General features: G+C 40.5%; 1 long non-coding RNA gene across 1 annotated transcript; it reads right to left on the reverse strand.

The window, feature by feature from the left end:
• Positions 1-3,752: 3,752 nt before the first annotated feature.
• Positions 3,753-19,186, reverse strand: LOC128642419 (uncharacterized). Its single transcript, XR_008399652.1, has 3 exons — positions 19,106-19,186; positions 4,211-4,304; positions 3,753-3,883 (listed from the first exon to the last, which is right to left on the reverse strand). It is a non-coding gene; the product is annotated as an uncharacterized LOC128642419 (long non-coding RNA).
• Positions 19,187-20,445: the final 1,259 nt, after the last annotated feature.

Genomic DNA, 20,445 nt, shown 5'->3' on the forward strand with positions numbered 1-20,445 from the left:
TACCTATCTACCTACCTACTATCTATCTATCTATCTATCTATCAATCTATCTATCTATCTATCATCTATCTATCTATCTATCTATCTATCTATCCACCTATCTATCCACCTATCTATCTATCTATCTATCTATCTACCTGTCTGTCCATCCCTCTGTCCACATGTCCGTCTATCTATTTATCTATATATCTGTGTGTCTTTCTATCTATTTATACATCTAAATTTCCATATTCAGGGAGAAAATATCTGGAGATTTCTAACTCCCCTAGCCAAACTTTTTAAATTAGTGTAAGAGTAAAGTAAGCCCCTTGGTATTTGCAGTGAGCCCTAGTGGTACCTTTGAACCATGCTGGACAATAGTTTAAACCACAATGAAAATTGTAAGAATGTATAAAAAAAACAACTCTATAAAAACGTAAAGATAGTCTTTAAATATAGACATTTTAATCATATTAAAAATGCAATTATTTCTCATTCATAAGTCCAGGATAAATGATTTATCTTGATTGCTATGTACATATGACATAAATTAGGGTGGGCAGAAACAATAAAATAAATGTAAAAACAAAGAGAAAAACAAAGTTTGGCTTCCTAAGATTTCTTTCTACTTCACCCTTTATAGCAATGCAAGAGTTAAACAGTCAATGCCCAGACAAGGATCACCAACTGATTAAAGACAGAATCCACTTAAAAATCCAATTGCTGATCTTTCATCTTTCCCTCTGACTCAAGAGACTCACAATTGGTAATTAATTTTGACTTACAGAAGCTGTATTAAATTGGATTGAATCTGGTGAAAATAGGATTAGGCATGGAGTTTAGCCAGGAGAGAACAGAATGAAATCTTCCCAAGAGTAAGCAGTAGGAGCTGTTGAGATGTGATGGGAGTGAAGGCGGTTTTAGGGCATTTCTCTGTAATGCTGTAATAGCAGAAATCCCAACCTTTGGTATTAAACCAAAGCAGTAAAACCAGGATTTAGGGTCTGATATTGGAATCCAAGAATGGTCCTTAGAATGTTGTCTGAATGGCTGCAAATCAAGTAAGTCTGATCCCCGCCCTATGACAGGAAAAATGACTTCATTACTCCAGTACCAATAAGTCTGTAAACCAAGTCCCAATGAGGAAGTCACATGGGCATTGTCACCCCCAGTCCTGCCCTAGCACTTAATTATGACAAATATATTAAAAAAATGTTTATTAAAAAGTTAAAGGGATAGTAGACAACATGTAATTACAACTCATTTCTATTGTCTTGCAATAGAATAACATATCAGCAGAATTATTTTTTTGAAACAAATTAACATTGTGTTTGTTGCAATTACTTTTCAATAGCCAAACTCCAACTACTCTTTGCATCATTTGAAGGAGTCAGTTTGGGTTTGAGTCTGAAGACAACATGGCTAGTCATGGTCAGAACTTAGTATAACTTGCATGGTTTTGCTGTTCTTATCTGTTAAAACCGGTAAGGGAAATATATGTAGCAGGGTTAGCCTGGATACGTGAGCAGTGTGTAATTGTAATCTGCCTCCCCCAACATCGCCGCCACCTACATTACAGTAATTAACCCCTAATCTGCCGCCCCCAACATCGCCACCACCTATATTACAGTTATTAACCCCTAATATGCTGTCCTTAACATCGCCACCACCTACATTACAGTTATTAACCCCTAATCTGCCGCCCCCAACATCGCCGCCACCTACATTATAGTTATTAACCCCTAATCTGCCGCCCCCAACATCGCCACCACCTATATTACAGTTATTAACCCCTAATATGCTGTCCTTAACATCGCCACCACCTACATTACAGTTATTAACCCCTAATCTGCCGCCCCCAACATCGCCGCCACCTACATTATAGTTATTAACCCCTAATATGCAGCCCCTAACATCGCCGCCACCTACATTACAGTTATTAACCCCTAATCTGCCGCCCCAACATCGCCGCCACCTACATTACAGTTATTAACCCCTTAATTGCTGCCCCTTACATTGCCGCCACCTACCTACACTTATTAGCCCCTAATCTGCAGCCCCCAATGTCCCCGCCACTATACTAAAGTTATTAACCCCTAAACCTCTGGCCTCCAACATCACTAACACTACATAAATATATTAACTCCTAAATCTAACCCTAACCCTAACGTAACCCTAACCCTAACACCCCCTAACTTAAATATAATTAAAATAAATCTAAATAAAACGTACAATTATTACCTAAATAATTCCTATTTAAAACTAAATACTTACCTGTGAAATATAACCTAAGCTAGCTACAATATAACTAGTTATATTGTAGCTATCTTAGGTTTTATTTTTATTTCAAAGGTAAGTTTGCATTTATTTTAACTATGTAGACTAGTTAGTAAATAGTTATTAACTATTTACTAACTACCTAGTTAAAATAAATACATGCGGGGCATTTCCCCATAGAAATCAGCTCTTTTAGCTGTAAAAAAAAATACAAACAACCCCCGAACAGTAAAACCCACCACCCACACAACCAAACATGAACCTGTTGATCTTTTTCCTGACCTGAAAAACTTCTTTATGGCACCCCATGTGCCTCCACCTCAGTCTAGGGATCACTTTCGACCACCTGATTTGCACACCAGGAAACCATAGCTTAAACTTTTGCAGGTCAGACTGCAGTTCTCGGATTAGATCCAAAGTGGGGAGAGTCCCCACGTCATTGCTACCTGCATGTATAATAAGGATGTGTGATTTTTCCCACCTCCTAGCAGCATCCTGCAGCAATGCAGGCAGATCTGCCCAGCATGAGCCCCTACGTCCCAAATAGGGATGGGCAAATGTTTCTAAAAATTCGAAATTTAAAACAAATTTTTATACATTCGTTCTTTCGAATCGAATTTCGAATGTTTATATAACATTCTATTTTTTAATTTTCGTTTTAGAATTTTTCAAAAATTCCAAAATATTCGTTAGAATAATAGAATGTTTAGCTATGTATTCATTCAATTTCGAAATGTAATATTCAAATTCGAATGTGACATTCAAATTCGAAATAGTATTTCTAGTCTACAACTGTGTTTAATAAATGTAATATTCAAATTTGAATGCTACATTCGAATGTCACATTCGAATATGAAATAGTATTTCTAGTCTAATACTGTGTTTTTTTTTTTTTTTTTTTGTTTTTTTTTAAATAAGATTTTTATTGAGGTTCAGTTCAAGGTTTACAAATAATAGACGTCATTACATATGAAACAATAATACTGTGTTTTAAATGTAATATTCAAATTCAAATGTGACATTCAAATTCGAATGTCACATTCGAATTCGAAATAGTATTTCTAGTCTAATACTGTGTTTTTTAAATGTAATATTCGAATTCGAATGTGACATTCGAATTTGAATGTGCCATTTGAATTCGAAATAGTATTTCTAGTTTACAACTGTGTTTAATAAATGTGATATTCGATTTGAATGTGATATTCGATTTGAATGTGACATTCAAATTCAAAATAGTATTTCTAGTCTAATATTCTGTGTTTTATAAATGTAATATTCAAATTCGAATGTGATATTCGATTCGAATGTGACATTCAAATTCGAACTAGTGTTTCTAGTCTACAATTGTGTTTTATAAATGTAATATTCGAATTCAAAAGTGACATTCGAAAATAGAATTTTTAAGAATATTCGTTCTTATCAACATTCTATTATGTAAATCGAATTTCTACAATAACATTCCTTCTAACATTCGAATTTGAATATAAACACATTTGCCCATCCCTAGTCCCAACCATCTTAATATGACTGTAGCCGAGGAGAATCCCAGTTGTCGTCCTCCAGGCACGGCCAGTAAACAAATGGAAGCCCAGTGCACGTACAAATGGCCCACGACCTGGTCGTGTTCCTGAAAAAGAAAGAGCGGTTAGTGTCTGGCCATAATGGTCCTGACATCAAAACAAAACAGAACAATACAACACTCCCACAACGTTATAAACCATCACAAACCATCAAAAAAATACCAAGTTACTGCCTGGTATGCCTAGTATTGGAGCTGCAGCAGCCTGGTTCGAATATGATCCGAAGACCAACCAAGTTCTCGCTCCACTATGTCCCCTTCCTTCTCCACCCCCTCCCGTTCAGGAGAGGAAAAAAACATAACCGGACTCCCGTCTCCCTCACCCCCAGAAGGGGAAGAGGGAAGGGAGAGACCAGAGACATAGCCCAGACCCACCGTAAGAGCCACCAAGGGGGAAGATGCGATCCAGTCCATGTCCTCAATGTCCATCTCTTCCAACTCTGCAAGTTCAGCTTCTTCATCTCTGAACCTTTGAGGAGGAACATAAACTCTCTTAGCTCGATACATGGTGAAAAGCTTCCAGGAATCCACAGCAGCAAAGAGGAAGTGGATTCCCAGCACAGCACATATATAGCATGAGTAAATCCCACCCCTATACAATGCAACATTGTAACACAACATACATACTCAGCACTCACTCAACCAGGCCTTATCCCTTAGTTTCTTTCCAGGCTAGTTGCCCTGCACTTTTTCTTGGGATTTCTTTCTTTTGGGATTCAGACAGAGGATACCATTTAAAAAAAAGTTTCCTTTATACTTCCATTATCAAATTTGCTTAGTTCCCAAGATATTCTGTGTTGAAGAGATACCTAGGTAGGCATCTGGAGCACTACATGGCAGGAAATAGTGCTGCCCTGTAGTGCTCTTGCAAATGCAACATTCTTGCAAAACTGCTGCCATATAGTGCTCAAAAAATGGGCTGGCTTCTAAGCATAAGTCCCTGCTTTTCAACAAAAGATATCAAGAGAATGAATACAAATTGATAATAGAAGTAAATTAGAAAGTCGTTTAAAATTGCATTCTCTATCTGAATCATGAAAGAAAAAAAAATATATCCCTTTAAATGCATCAGTCCAGCAACATGTAGGTCTACAGAAATATGCCTAGTCACACCACCAATGTGTTTAGTACTGATTCAAGTAACAATTAGCAGCAAGAATAGGTCACATGATATTTATGCAATAGACTTTTATTGCAGTGTGTTGCAGTTCATGAAATTTATTAAAGGGACATTCTAGGCCAAAATAAACTTTCATGATTCAGATAGGGCATGTAATTTTAAACAATTTTCCAATTTACTTTTGTCACCAATTTTGCTTTGTTCTCTTGGTATTCTTAGTTGAAAGCTTAACCTAGAAGGTTCATATGCTAAGTTCTTAGACCTTGAAGGCCACCTCTTTTCAGAATGCATTTTAACAGTTTTTCACCACTAGAGGGTGTTAATTCATGTATTTCATATAGATAACACTCTGCTCGTGCACGTGAAGTTATCTGGGAGCAGGCACTGATTGGCTAAACTGCAAGTCTGTCAAAAGAACTGAAATAAAGGGGCAGTTTGCAGAGGCTTAGATACAAGATAATCACATAGGTTAAAAGTATATTAATATAACTGTGTTGGTTATGCAAAACTGGGGAATGGGTAATAAAGGGATTATCTATCTTTTAAAACAATAACAATTCTGGTGTAGACTGTCCCTTTAATAAGCCACTTAATAGTTGTTTACTGATTTATCGATGTTGCCAACATACTACTCTTGTCTCCACTGTGATAAATATCTAAATTAATTTTAATTCCGACAAAGTAATTAATCAGTGACTGATTACAAGAGGAAGTTTTCCGGGGAAAGTTTACCAATTGTGCATTTTATACAAAACACAGTTAATATACAGGCAATTAATGAAATCCCCTTTCTGACTTCAATAAAACAGGTCAATAGAAATTCTTAAACAAGTGGGTGTGTGTCTGTGTGTGTGTGTGTGTGGGGGGGCTGGTTAACGAGAAATAATGTTATGGAGTCTTTTTTTATACTGGGGAAAGATACATTTAAAAAAGCATTTAAAGTGACATAAAAGCTATAATCTGAGGCCTAGGCAGGGTGCACTATCAATATTTCTGGACCAAGCTAGGATTAGCGCGGCATCTGATGTTACAAATCTGTGGTACAGAAGAATTACTAGAGAATTTTTAGTACACCTTATACTTTAAATGGATATCATGACTGTGCTGAGCATTGCTTATTTTCTTTGGACCCTGATGTATCTGAGAAATAATGGTAATTTTTTTTAAAACTACCTTTCTATTTTTTTTCCTTTTTGAAACTGCATGTATATATGTATGTATGTATGTATGTATGTATTTATGTATGTATGTATGTATAAATGTACAGTATATATGTATGTATGTATGTATGTATGTATTTATGTATGTATGTATGTATAAATGTACAGTATATATGTATTTATGCATTAATGTATTTATGTATGTGTGTGTGTATGTATATAAGTATGTATATATATATGTGTATGTATAAGTGTACAGTATATATGTATGTATTAATGTATATATGTACACGTGTGTATGTATAAATGTAAAGTATATATGTATGTATGTATTGAAAGGCCTGTAAACCCACAAAATAATGTTATATAATACCGCACATAGTACAGAATTATAAAAAAACATCAACTTAGCGCCATCTTTCTACCTTAAAGGATTTCAGTGAAAAATTGCTCCGAAAGTTACTTCTACAGTACGCCGCTTCTCTACTGAGCGGGTCTGTTTGTTTTCCCTAAGCGCATCAGGCATGCTGTCTATTCACAGACGGCCCGATCGCTCCATTAAACTCAATGTAGCTCGCTCCTGCTACCAGACCAGAGCGGGAGCGAGTTACATTGAGTTTAATGTCGTGATTGGGCCGGCTGTGAATAGACAGCATGCCCGATGCGCTTAGGGAAAACAAACAGACCCGCTCAATAGAGCCAGGAGCGGCGTACTGTAAAAGTAACTTTCGTAGCAATTTTTCACTGAAATCCTTTAAGGTAGAAAGATGGCGCTAAGCTGATGTTATATAATTCTGCACTATGTGCAGAATTATATAACATTATTTTGTGGGTTTACTGGCCCTTTAATTAATGTATATATGTATGTGTGTGTGTATGTATATAAGTATGTATATATGTGTGTATGTATAAATGTACAGTATAGGGGGCCTATTTATGAAAGGCCTGTTGGACATGATCCGACAGACCTCGCTGAATGCGAAGAGCAATACGCTCTCCGCATTCAGCATTGCACCAGCAGTTCTTGTGAACTGCTGGTACAACGCCGCCCCCTGCCGCTAGCAGGGGTGTCAATCAACCCAATCGTATATGTCTGTCCAACTCAACAGAGCAGGCGGACAGGTTATGGAGCAGCGGTCTTTAGACTGAAGAGTCTGAAAGCTCGCCAGAAACACGGGCCCTCAAGCTCCATAAGGAGATAGATAGATAGGCCCCTATATGTATGTATTTATTAATGTATATATGTCTGTGTGTGTGTATGTATATATGTGTGTATGTATAAATGTACAGTATATATGTATGTATTAATGTATACATGTATGTGTATGTATATAAGTATGTATATATGAGTGTATGTATAAATGTACAGTATATATGTATGTATGTATTAATGTATTTATGTATGTGTGTGTATGTATATAAGTATGTATATATGTGTGTATGTATAAATGTACAATATATATGTATGTATTTAGATATGTATGAATGTATATATGTATATATGTATGTATATATGTGTGTGTAAATGTATATATGTGTGCATGTGTGTATGTATATATGTATGTATATATATATGTATGTATGTATATGTGTATGTAAATATGTATATGTGTATGTAAATATGTATATGTGTATGTATAAATGTATGTTTGTATAAATGTATATATGCATGTATGAATGTATATCTGTATGTATAAATGTATATATGTATGTATGAATAAATGTATGTATATATATATATATATATATGTATAAATGTATGTATTGTATCTATATATGTATATATAAATGTATGTATCTATCTATCTATCTATCTATCTATTTATCTATCTATCTATCTATCTATCTATCTATCTATCCTATATAATAAAAGGCTAAGTGTGTTTGTCCGAAGCTGTCATGCGCAGTAGAGACTGTGCGTGAGGACAAACACACCTGGCCATCCAACTGACCTGGCGTTGTGTGGTGTAGTGGGCGTGACCGGGCGTGGGCGTAGTGGGCGTGGCTGGGCGGGTGCAGTGTGGGCGTGACCAGACGTGACGTGGGCGTGACCAGACGTGATGTGAGAGGAGCCGGGCGTGACGCGGACGGAGCCGGGCGTGACGCGGGCCGGGCGTGACGCAGGCGGGGCCAGATGGCGGGGCCGACCGGACTGCCGTGAGAGACTGTCAAAGTGCTCTAAAGAGGGGGGATAGAGAGAGGGAGAGAGAGACAGCAAAAGAGAGAGGGGAGAGAGACAGCAAAAGAGAGGGGGGAGAGAGACAGCAAAAGAGAGGGGGGAGAGAGACAGCAAAAGAGAGGGGGGAGAGAGACAGCAAAAGAGAGGGGGGAGAGAGACAGCAAAAGAGAGGAGGGAGAGAGACAGCAAAAGAGAGGGGGAGAGAGACAGCAAAAGAGTGGGGTGAGAGAGACAGCAAAAGAGAGGGGGGAGAGAGACAGCAAAAGAGAGGGGGGAGAGAGCACAAAAGAGAGGGGGGAGAGAGACAGCAAAAGAGAGGGGAGAGTGCGCAAAAGAGAGGGGGGAGAGTGCGCAAAAGAGAGGGGGAGAGAGCGCAAAACAGAGGGGGGAGAGAGCGCAAAAGAGAGGGGGAGAGAGCGCAAAAGAGAGGGGGAGAGAGCGCAAAAGAGAGGGGGAGAGAGCGCAAAAGAGAGGGGGGAGAGAGCGCAAAAGAGTGGGGGGAGAGAGCGCAAAATAGTGGGGGGGAGAGAGCGCAAAAGAGAGGGGGAGAGAGCACAAAAGAGTGGGGGGAGAGAGCGCAAAAGAGAGGGGGGAGAGAGCGCAAAAGAGAGGGGGGAGTGAACGCAAAAGAGAGGGGGTGAGAGCGCAAAAGAGAGGGGATAGAGCGCAAAAGAGAGGGGGAGAGAGCGCAAAAGAGAGGGGGAGAGAGAGCAAAAGAGAGGGAGAGAGACAGCAAAAGAGAGGAGACAGAGAGTGGGAAGAGAGAGAGCAAAAGAGAGGGAGAGAGACAGCAAAAGAGGGGGAGTGAGAGAGCACAAAAGAGAGGGGGTAGAGAGTGCAAAAGAGTGGGGGGAGAGAGTGCAAAAGAGAGGGAGAGAGAGCGCAAAAGAGAGGGGGGGAGAGAGCACAAAAGAGAGGGGGGTGAGAGAGCACAAAAGAGAGGGGGGAGAGAGCGCAAAAGAGACGGGGGAAAGAGCACAAAAGAGAGGGGGGAGAGAGCACAAAGAGAGGGGGGGAGAGAGCAAAAAGAAAGGGGGGAGAGAGCGCAAAAGAGAGGTGGGAGAGAGCGCAAAAGAGAGGTGGGAGAGAGCGCAAAAGAGAGGGGGAGAAAGCACAAAAGAGAGGGGGAGAGAGCACAAAAGAGAGGGGGAGAGAGCGCAAAAGAGAGGGCAAGAGAGAGCAAAAGAGAGGGAGAGAGACAGCAAACGAGAGGAGAGAGAGAGCAAACGAGAGGAGAGAGAGAGCAAACGAGAGGGGGAAGAGAGAGAGCAAAAGAGAGGGGGAGAGAGAGAGCAAAAGAGAGGGGGAGAGAGAGCAAAAGAGAGGGAGAGAGACAGCAAAACAGGGGGAGAGAGAGAGCGCAAAAAAGAGGGGGAGAGAGCACAAAAGAGAGGGGGAGAGAGCACAAAAGAGAGGGGGTAGAGAGCGCAAAAGAGTGGGGGGAGAGAGCACAAAAGAGAGGGGCGGAGAGAGCACAAAAGAGAGGGGGGAGAGAGCACAAAAGAGAGGGGGGTAGAGAGCGCAAAAGAGAAGGGGGAGAGAGCACAAAAGAGAGGGGGGGAGAGAGCACAAAAGAGAGGGGGAGAGAGCGCAAAACAGAGGGGGAGAGAGCGCAAAACAGAGGGGGGAGAGAGCGCAAAAGAGAGGGGGAGAGAGCGCAAAAGAGAGGGGGAGAGAGCGCAAAAGAGAGGGGGAGAGAGCGCAAAAGAGAGGGGGGAGAGAGCGCAAAAGAGAGGGGGAGAGAGCACAAAAGAGAGGGGGTAGAGAGCGCAAAAGAGTGGGGGGAGAGAGCACAAAAGAGAGGGGCGGAGAGAGCACAAAAGAGAGGGGGGAGAGAGCACAAAAGAGAGGGGGGTAGAGAGCGCAAAAGAGAAGGGGGAGAGAGCACAAAAGAGAGGGGGGGAGAGAGCACAAAAGAGAGGGGGGATAGAGCGCAAAAGAGAGGGGGGAGAGAGCGCAAAGAGAGGGGGAGAGAGCACAAAAGAGAGGGGGAGAGAGCACAAAAGAGAGGGGGAGAGAGCACAAAAGAGAGGGGGAGAGAACGCAAAAGAGAGGGGAAGAGAGAGCAAAAGAGAGGGAGAGAGACAGCAAACGAGAGGAGAGAGAGAGCAAAAGAGAGGGGGAGAGAGCGCAAAAGAGAGGGGGAGAGAGAGCAAAAGAGAGGGAGAGAGACAGCAAAAGAGAGGAGACAGAGAGTGGGAAGAGAGAGAGCAAAAGAGAGGGAGAGAGACAGCAAAAGAGGGGGAGTGAGAGAGCACAAAAGAGAGGGGGTAGAGAGCGCAAAAGAGTGGGGGGAGAGAGTGCAAAAGAGAGGGAGAGAGAGCGCAAAAGAGAGGGGGGGGAGAGAGCACAAAAGAGAGGGGGGTGAGAGAGCACAAAAGAGAGGGGGGAGAGAGCGCAAAAGAGACGGGGGAAAGAGCACAAAAGAGAGGGGGGAGAGAGCACAAAGAGAGGGGGGGAGAGAGCAAAAAGAAAGGGGGGAGAGAGCGCAAAAGAGAGGTGGGAGAGAGCGCAAAAGAGAGGTGGGAGAGAGCGCAAAAGAGAGGGGGAGAAAGCACAAAAGAGAGGGGGAGAGAGCACAAAAGAGAGGGGGAGAGAGCGCAAAAGAGAGGGCAAGAGAGAGCAAAAGAGAGGGAGAGAGACAGCAAACGAGAGGAGAGAGAGAGCAAACGAGAGGAGAGAGAGAGCAAACGAGAGGGGGAAGAGAGAGAGCAAAAGAGCGGGGGGAGAGAGAGAGCAAAAGAGAGGGGGAGAGAGAGCAAAAGAGAGGGAGAGAGACAGCAAAACAGGGGGAGAGAGAGAGCGCAAAAGAGAGGGGAGAGAGCACAAAAGAGAGGGGGAGAGAGCACAAAAGAGAGGGGGTAGAGAGTGCAAAAGAGTGGGGGGAGAGAGCACAAAAGAGAGGGGCGGAGAGAGCACAAAAGAGAGGGGGGGAGAGAGCACAAAAGAGAGGGGGGTAGAGAGCGCAAAAGAGAAGGGGGAGAGAGCACAAAAGAGAGGGGGGGAGAGAGCACAAAAGAGAGGGGGGATAGAGCGCAAAAGAGAGGGGGGAGAGAGCGCAAAAGAGAGGGGGAGAGAGTACAAAAGAGAGGGGGAGAGAGCACAAAAGAGAGGGGGAGAGAACGCAAAAGAGACGGGAAGAGAGAGCAAAAGAGAGGGAGAGAGACAGCAAACGAGAGGAGAGAGAGAGCAAACAAGAGGAGAGAGCAAACGAGAAGAGAGAGAGCAAACGAGAGGGGGAAGAGAGAGAGCAAAAGAGAGGGAGAGAGAGCAAAAGAGAGGGAGAGAGACAGCAAAAGAGGAGAAGAGAGAGCAAAAGAGAGGGGGGCGAGAGAGCAAAAGAGAGGGGGAAGAGAGAGCAAAAGAGAGGGGGGAGAGCAAAAGAGAGGGGGAGACAACAAAAGAGAGAGGGGAGAGAGACAGCAAAAGAGAGGGGGGAGAGAGACAGCAAAAGAGAGGGGGGAGAGAGACAGCAAAAGAGAGGGGGGAGAGGGACAGCAAAAGAGAGGGGCGAGAGAGACAGCAAAAGAGAGGGGGAGAGAGCACAAAAGAGAGGGGGGAGAGAGACAGCAAAAGAGAGGGGTGAGAGTGCGCAAAAGAGAGGGGGAGAGTGTGCAAAAGATTGGGGGGAGAGAGCGCAAAAGAGAGGGGGAGAGAGAGCAAAAGAGAGGGAGAGAGACAGCAAAAGAGAGGAGAGAGAGCAAATGAGAGGAGAGAGAGCAAATGAGAGGGGGAAGAGAGAGAGCAAAAGAGAGGGAGAGAGACAGCAAAAGAGGGGGAGAGAGAGCAAAAGAGAGGGGGGAGAGAGAGAGAGCAAATGAGAGGGGGGAGAGAGCGAAAGAGAGGGGGGAGAGAGAGAGCAAAAGAGAGGGGGAGAGAGAGAGCAAAAGAGAGGGGGGAGAGAGAGTAAAAGAGAGGGGAGAGGGAGCGCAAGAGAGTGGAGAAAGAGAGAGCAGATCAGGTGAACAAGGAGGCCATGTCATTAGATTTTCTTCTTTTATACCCTTTCTTGCCAGCCACGCTGTGGAGTACTTGGACGCGTGTGATGGAGCATTGTCCTGCATGAAAATCATGTTTTTCTTGAAGGATGCAGACTTCTTCCTGTACCACTGCTTGAAGAAGGTGTCTTCCAGAAACTGGCAGTAGGACTGGGAGTTGAGCTTTACTCCATCCTCAACCCGAAAAGGCCCCACAAGCTCATCTTTGATGATACCAGCCCAAACCAGTACTCCACCTCCACCTTGCTGGCGTCTGAGTCGGACTGGAGCTCTCTGCCCTTTACCAATCCAGCCACGGGCCCATCCATCTGGCCCATCAAGACTCACTCTCATTTCATCAGTCCATAAAACCTTAGAAAAATCAGTCTTGAGATATTTCTTGGCCCAGTCTTGACGTTTCAGCTTGTGCGTCTTGTTCAGTGGTGGTCGTCTTTCAGCCTTTCTTACCTTGGCCATGTCTCTGAGTATTGCACACCTTGTGCTTTTGGGCACTCCAGTGATGTTGCAGCTCTGAAATATGGCCAAACTGGTGGCAAGTGGCATCTTGGCAGCTGCATGCTTGACTTTTCTCAGTTCATGGGCAGTTATTTTGCGCCTTGGTTTTTCCACACGCTTCTTGCGACCCTGTTGACTATTTTGAATGAAACGCTTGATTGTTCGATGATCACGCTTCAGAAGCTTTGCAATTTTAAGAGTGCTGCATCCCTCTGCAAGATATCTCACTATTTTGACTTTTCTGAGCCTGTCAAGTCCTTCTTTTGACCCATTTTGCCAAAGGAAAGGAAGTTGCCTAATAATTATGCACACCTGATATAGGGTGTTGATGTCATTAGACCACACCCCTTCTCATTACAGAGATGCACATCACCTAATATACTTAATTGGTAGTAGGCTTTCGAGCCTATACAGCTTGGAGTAAGACAACATGCATAAAGAGGATGATGTGGTCAAAATACTAATTTGCCTAATAATTCTGCACTCCCTGTATGTAATGCATGTATGTATATATGTGTGATTGTATATATGTATATATATATGTATGTGTATGTATATATGGATGTATGTATGTGTGTGTATATATGTATGTACATACTAATTTATGAATATGTATACATATATAACTATATACAGTATCTATATATGAGACATATAATTATTGTATAGAAAATTAGCAAATCTAGGCAAGTATCCCCACTTGCCTTTCACAAGAAGTACTTTTTCTAACCAAGTACTGTTTTAAATATATATATATTTATGTATGTGTGTATGTATGTGTGTATATATGGTATGCTGAATTTGTTTTGTTTTGGCTAAATATATAAACTGATTTAGCATTATTATTTGAGTGTGGCCAAGTACAAAATAACATATTGGTCATTATCGATTGAGGTGTTTTTGTAATCTGTCCCTATGTGTTTAACCCAAAAAAGATATTATGGAGTTGATTCCAATCTTGTTGAATGTGTTTATTGTCTGTTTTTCGGCTCCTGATAATCTTAATGATAACACTATTTTTTAAGACGAAAAGGTAGAATTGGAAATCTCACCCATATGATGCAGGGATCACACTAACTTTGGTGATCACAATCCCTTATATGCACAAGTTTCTGACTAAATATTGTAACAAAATAGATATATTGAATTGAAGAGCCAAATGCACTTGATAAATGCTCAATACCTGCATGCTCTGTAAAACAAGATGGCGCTGCCCATGCCAAAAACAAGGACAGCCCTGATGATTTATTGGCCCCAAATAAAAAATAAACATTTACTAAAATAGGTCATCTTTATCAATTTAATGTAAAAACAAATAAAAAACATACTATATACTATGGGGTCAATGTATCAAGCTGCGGCGGACAGGGGTGCATATACACACCCCTGTCCTCAGCATCTCGCCTCTGGCGGGTTGAATACCCCTGACGGGATTTAGCATTGCACACAAGCGCTATTTTGCGTGATTGGCTGTGCGCGGGCAGGAGCTGTCAATCTCCCCGGTCGGACTGTTAAATACGGACTGCAGGTTCTCTTCTGAGCACCTGCAATGGTAGGGGGTCGAAAGGCTTGCAAAGCCTTTGATAAATTGAGCCCTAAATGTCAACCATTGCAAAATCTAAACAACTATCAATACCAATGTATACCTATTAGTAAATTACATTAAAACATTATTTATTTAAAAAACAAACAAACACCCAGCTATCCAATTTCTACACAGATGAACTATCTTAACACTGCAAACTCATTTGTTTTTATGTTTTTGTGATTGACAGCAATTATCATCATTAACAGTTCCGTTGTGGGTAAATGGCACCAGCTGTGTTTGATTCTGAAAGATTGTGATCTCTTTGATGAAAAAATAAAATAATCGCCAATCCAATTTTTCCGATATTGGGCCAGATTACAAGTGGTGAATTATTTAGCGCTTTTGCTCGATTGTAAACTTCGCTAGAAGTAATCTTTTTGCGCGCATCGGGTTGCATGCGTATTACACGTTGAACGCACTAAATATGGCAACCGCGTTAACGTGTTCGAGAGCGCAGAATAAAAAACCTAGCACCTATAGCTTGCTCGACAGGCGTTATTCATATTTAACATTCCAATGTTCTTCACATACAAAAAATGTAATTTTGATTGTAAATACATATTTCTAAAAATATATTTGTATATACCTATACCTGTATATCTATTTCTATAAATATATATGTATAAATAGTTACACACAAACATATATATATATATTTAATAATATGTAATGGAAAATATGCTTAACACGCATCGGGTTTGTGATTTAGGTCTAACGCGGTATTAGGTTAGCGCAGATGAAGAATTGCTAACTTCAATGCGTGTTATTGAAATAATAAATATAAAATATTAAAAAAATTATAAAAAAAATATAATACATAATGTAAATTATTCTAAATAATCCATAGAATATACCTATATTTTTTACAGAGTGAATAATAATTTTTAATAATTATTAATATTTTTTATGTTTTATATGTAATATTTGAATAACGCGCATTCAGGTTAGCAATTCTTCATGTGCCGACTCCGTGTTAGACCTAAATCTAGATCCCTGATGTGCAACATTTGACTCTGCATTAGACCTAAATCTTGATCCCTGATGCGCAACATCCGACACCGCGTTAGACCTAAATCTTGAACCCTGATGTGTGTTAGGCATATTTTACATTATGTAATTTTTATTATTAAATATATATTTCTATATATATCTGATAATGTTAAAGTAAAATATATATCTATACCTGTATATCTATAGGAATAGATATGCAGGTATAGGTGTATATATATATATATATATATATATATATACAGGGAGTGCAGAATTATTAGGCAAGTTGTATTTTTGAGGATTAATTTTATTATTGAACAACAACCATGTTCTCAATGAACCCAAAAAACTCATTAATATCAAAGCTGAATAGTTTTGGAAGTAGTTTTTAGTTTGTTTTTAGTTATAGATATTTTAGGGGGATATCTGTGTGTGCAGGTGACTATTACTGTGCATAATTATTAGGCAACTTAACAAAAAACAAATATATACCCATTTCAATTATTTATTTTTACCAGTGAAACCAATATAACATCTCAACATTCACAAATATACATTTCTGACATTCAAAAACAAAACAAAAACAAATCAGTGACAATATAGCCACCTTTCTTTGCAAGGACACTCAAAAGCCTGCCATCCATGGATTCTGTCAGTGTTTTGATCTGTTCACCATCAACATTGCGTGCAGCAGCAACCACAGCCTCCCAGACACTGTTCAGAGAGGTGTACTGTTTTCCCTCCTTGTAAATCTCACATTTGATGATGGACCACAGGTTCTCAATGGGGTTCAGATCAGGTGAACAAGGAGGCCATGTCATTAGATTTTATTCTTTTATACCCTTTCTTGCCAGCCACGCTGTGGAGTACTTGGACGTGTGTGATGGAGCATTGTCCTGCATGAAAATCATGTTTTTCTTGAAGGATGCAGACTTCTTCCTGTACCACTGCTTGAAGAAGGTGTCTTCCAGAAACTGGCAGTAGGACTGGGAGTTGAGCTTTACTCCATCCTCAACCCGAAAAGGCCCCACAAGCTCATCTTTGATGATACCAGCCCAAACCAATACTCCACCTCCACCTTGCTGGCATCTGAGTCGGACTGGAGCTCTCTGCCCTTTACCAATCCAGCCACGGGCCCATCCATCTGGCCCATCAAGACTCACTCTCATTTCATCAGTCCATAAAACCTTAGAAAAATCAGTCTTGAGATATTTCTTGGCCCAGTCTTGACGTTTCAGCTTGTGTGTCTTGTTCAGTGGTGGTCGTCTTTCAGCCTTTCTTACCTTGGCCATGTCTCTGAGTATTGCACACCTTGTGCTTTTGGGCACTCCAGTGATGTTGCAGCTCTGAAATATGGCCAAACTGGTGGCAAGTGGCATCTTGGCAGCTGCATGCTTGACTTTTCTCAGTTCATGGGCAGTTATTTTGCGCCTTGGTTTTTCCACACGCTTCTTGCGACCCTGTTGACTATTTTGAATGAAACGCTTGATTGTTCGATGATCACGCTTCAGAAGCTTTGCAATTTTAAGAGTGCTGCATCCCTCTGCAAGATATCTCACTATTTTTGACTTTTCTGAGCCTGTCATGTCCTTCTTTTGACCCATTTTGCCAAAGGAAAGGAAGTTGCCTAATAATTATGCACACCTGATATAGGGTGTTGATGTCATTAGACCACACCCCTTCTCATTACAGAGATGCACATCACCTAATATGCTTAATTGGTAGCAGGCTTTCGAGCCTATACAGCTTGGAGTAAGACAACATGCATAAAGAGGATGATGTGGTCAAAATACTCATTTGCCTAATAATTCTGCACACAGTGTATATAAATATGTACAGGTAGCCCTCAGTTTACAGCAGGGTTAGGTTCCAGAAGGAATGGTTGTAAATCGAAACCGTTGTAAATTCAAACCCAGTTTATAATGTAAGTCAAAGGGAAGTAAGGGAGTTAGGTTCCAGGCCGCTCTCAAAATTGACATAAGTAACATCTAATACGTTATTTTTAAAGCTTTGAAATGAAGACTTTACATGCTAAACAGCATTATAAATAGTATCAAATAATCATACAACACAGAATATATAATTAAACTAAGTTAAATGAACAAAAACATTTGCTAAAAAAAAGTATTATAACCTAATAAAATAATCACACAACACAGAAAATATAATCAAACTAAGTTTAATGAACAAAAACGTTTTTTTACTTGCATTTTATGCAAACAGTTCTCTGCATTGTTAGCATGTTAGATAATATTGGGTCTGCACCTATTCTATGCATTTCAATCTGCAGTGATCAATAAGCAGTTAGGCACCCTCACCTCAAGCAGCTGGACAGGAAGATAATAGGGAAGTGGCTGCTAGATCTTGTTGCTCGATAGCTCTGGTCTGATCTGTGTACACAGATTAATTTCAGGCTGTTAAGCTTGCTTAACTTTGCTGCAACACAAGCAGACAGCTCCACCTACTGGCTATTTTAATTAGTGCACTGCTTTTCAAAGCATTTCAATAGCAGTCACATGACTGAAAAAAAGGTTGTTATTCTGAAACGGCGCAAATTGAACCGGCATAAACCGAGGGCCATCTGTATTTACAATAAAAATTACATTATCCTGTAAGTGAAGAACATTGGAATGTGAAATATGTACAGTAAATATACAGTAAACCAGGGATCAAAATTTTAAGCACTACGCTACTAGCTTGCCCAAAATGTTACTCAACACTTTTGATCCCACTTACACCACACCCACTACCCCCCTCTTTGCATATGTTTAGCTAATGTGAAACATCTTATTGTGCAGTCATTTTTTAATATTGTTTTTTTTTATACCATAACGTAAATAATGCTACATTCAGTAATAAATTAACACAAATAAGTGCATAGCAAGTTAGCAACATCGACTGTTGTTAAAGGGATATTCCAGCCAAAATTGGAAACCACATGGGTGCATTTCGGTATTGAACAGAAGCAATTTTGTAATATACTTGCATTAGCAAAAATTCTTCTAATAAAAGAGTATTTAAGAATGCACAGTGCACCAGCATTTTAAACACAACACTTGTTAGGAGAGCCTAAGGTGCTTGTACGATCTGGTAATTACTCAATTTGTTAATTGCTGACATGATACAAGCCCCACTGATGAGCTGAGCAGCTGCATTTTTTAAAATGTGGGTGCAGTGAAAATATCTAACTATGCTTCACATGCACGTGCAGAGAATAATGTTAACCCTAAAACAGTGATAACTCTTAATAGAAGCATTTTTGCCAATACAAATATATTGCAAATATGTTTCTATTCAAAGATGTAATAAATCTATGTGCATTTATATTTGACTGGAATGTCCCTTTAAACCTACTCCAACATCTGGACAGAAAAAGGAGGTTGTTGAACTGAAAGACAGCAGAGAGTGTTGACATTAATGGCAGACCTGGAAAAATTGTCTTATAATTATCATCCCTCATCTATCTTTCTCCACTCCCTCCTCTCTTTAATCTCTCTTTTTACCCCCTCCCTTCTCTCTCAGGCCATATCTTTTCTTTACAATCTCTCTTCTCTCTCAAATCTCTTCACTCTCCCCCCCCCACTCTTTCTTAACGCTATCTTTCTCCACTTTCACTTTTCCTCTCCAATCTCTCTCTGCCCCTATTTACCCTCACAGAAGTAACAGTCTAAGCACTAATGGGGTCCCTAGATCCCTAGAGGAATAACATATATTTGCCCTTTCGTGGATATATAATATACCTTTAGATAATATTTGTAGACACTCACACGTCACTGTTAAATTTCTACTCGTCAATGGCTAGTGGGCTTGTCGAATTTTGAGCCCTAGTAAAACACATAAATACTTAAATACATAGGTACACACAAATATACATAGATACACATATTTAGACATGTATATATATATATATATATATATATATATATATATGTATATATATACATTATAGCCCTTTGCAGTCAAACACATTGTCATATACCATATACATTTTAACCCTTATAAATGTATTTTTTAAAATATTTTTATCAAATAGTGTTTATTTGAGTGTAACTGTAATTTTTAATGTATTTATGTTGTGATTATAGCATTTTTAAAACAAACTACCCTTTACATGAGGGTTTCAGTTGCGCTAACCAGATCAACACAAAATGCAATTGTGCTCTCGCAATCACATTTACTTTCAACTTGAAATACGCGCACTGTTTCTGACGTGCAAAAAGCCAATATTGCTCTTGCACAAGAGTTAGCGCAACATTTGTAATCTAGCCCATTGTAAAATAATATCAGAATGATTCGAATTGACCCCTATAATCTGCTCGAGAGCTTCAAGTATGCAGCTGTTAAGCAGGAAACCACACGCTCTTGAACCTGCTCTTGTGAAATAGATCTAAGTTTCAACCATGTTAAATGATTTAAATTTAAACAAAATTACAGAAAACCTGGAACCATTAGATTCAGTAGAATTGCATAACTAACAAGTGCATAATTAAAACATAATGCAATAACTGTCACGCTTTTCGGCCGGGAGTTCCGGCGGTTCACCTAGCGTGCCTGGTTGCCTGGCAACGTCTCGTTCTTCCTGAGCCGTCCCCTTCAGCTGACGTCAGGTTAGGCTTCTTATTCCGGTCATCCTGATCCTCCGGTGCCTGTTTGTTTGTTTAATCTTCGTGGCTGTTGTGAGTACTCAGTATCTTTGAAAGTGTACATTTTTGTTCCTGAACCTTTGCCTGGACGACCTCTCTTGTGCTTAACCCTCAAACTGTCTGATAACAAGTTGCCAAACTCTGCATTATTGACCACACTTGTGCTTAACCCTCAAACTGCCTGATTACCTGTTGCCAAACTCTGCATTACTGACTACGCTGTGTTTAACCCTCAAACTGTCTGATAACAAGTTGCCAAACTCTGCATTATTGACCACACTTGTGCTTAACCCTCAAACTGCCTGATTACCTGTTGCCAAACTCTGCATTACTGTCTACGCTGTGTTTAACCCTCAAACTGTCTGATAACAAGTTGCCAAACTCTGCATTATTGACCACACTTGTGCTTAACCCTCAAACTGCCTGATTACCTATTG

The sequence above is a fragment of the Bombina bombina genome, chromosome 11 (genome assembly GCF_027579735.1).
Source record: "Bombina bombina isolate aBomBom1 chromosome 11, aBomBom1.pri, whole genome shotgun sequence".
Lineage (NCBI taxonomy): Eukaryota > Metazoa > Chordata > Amphibia > Anura > Bombinatoridae > Bombina > Bombina bombina.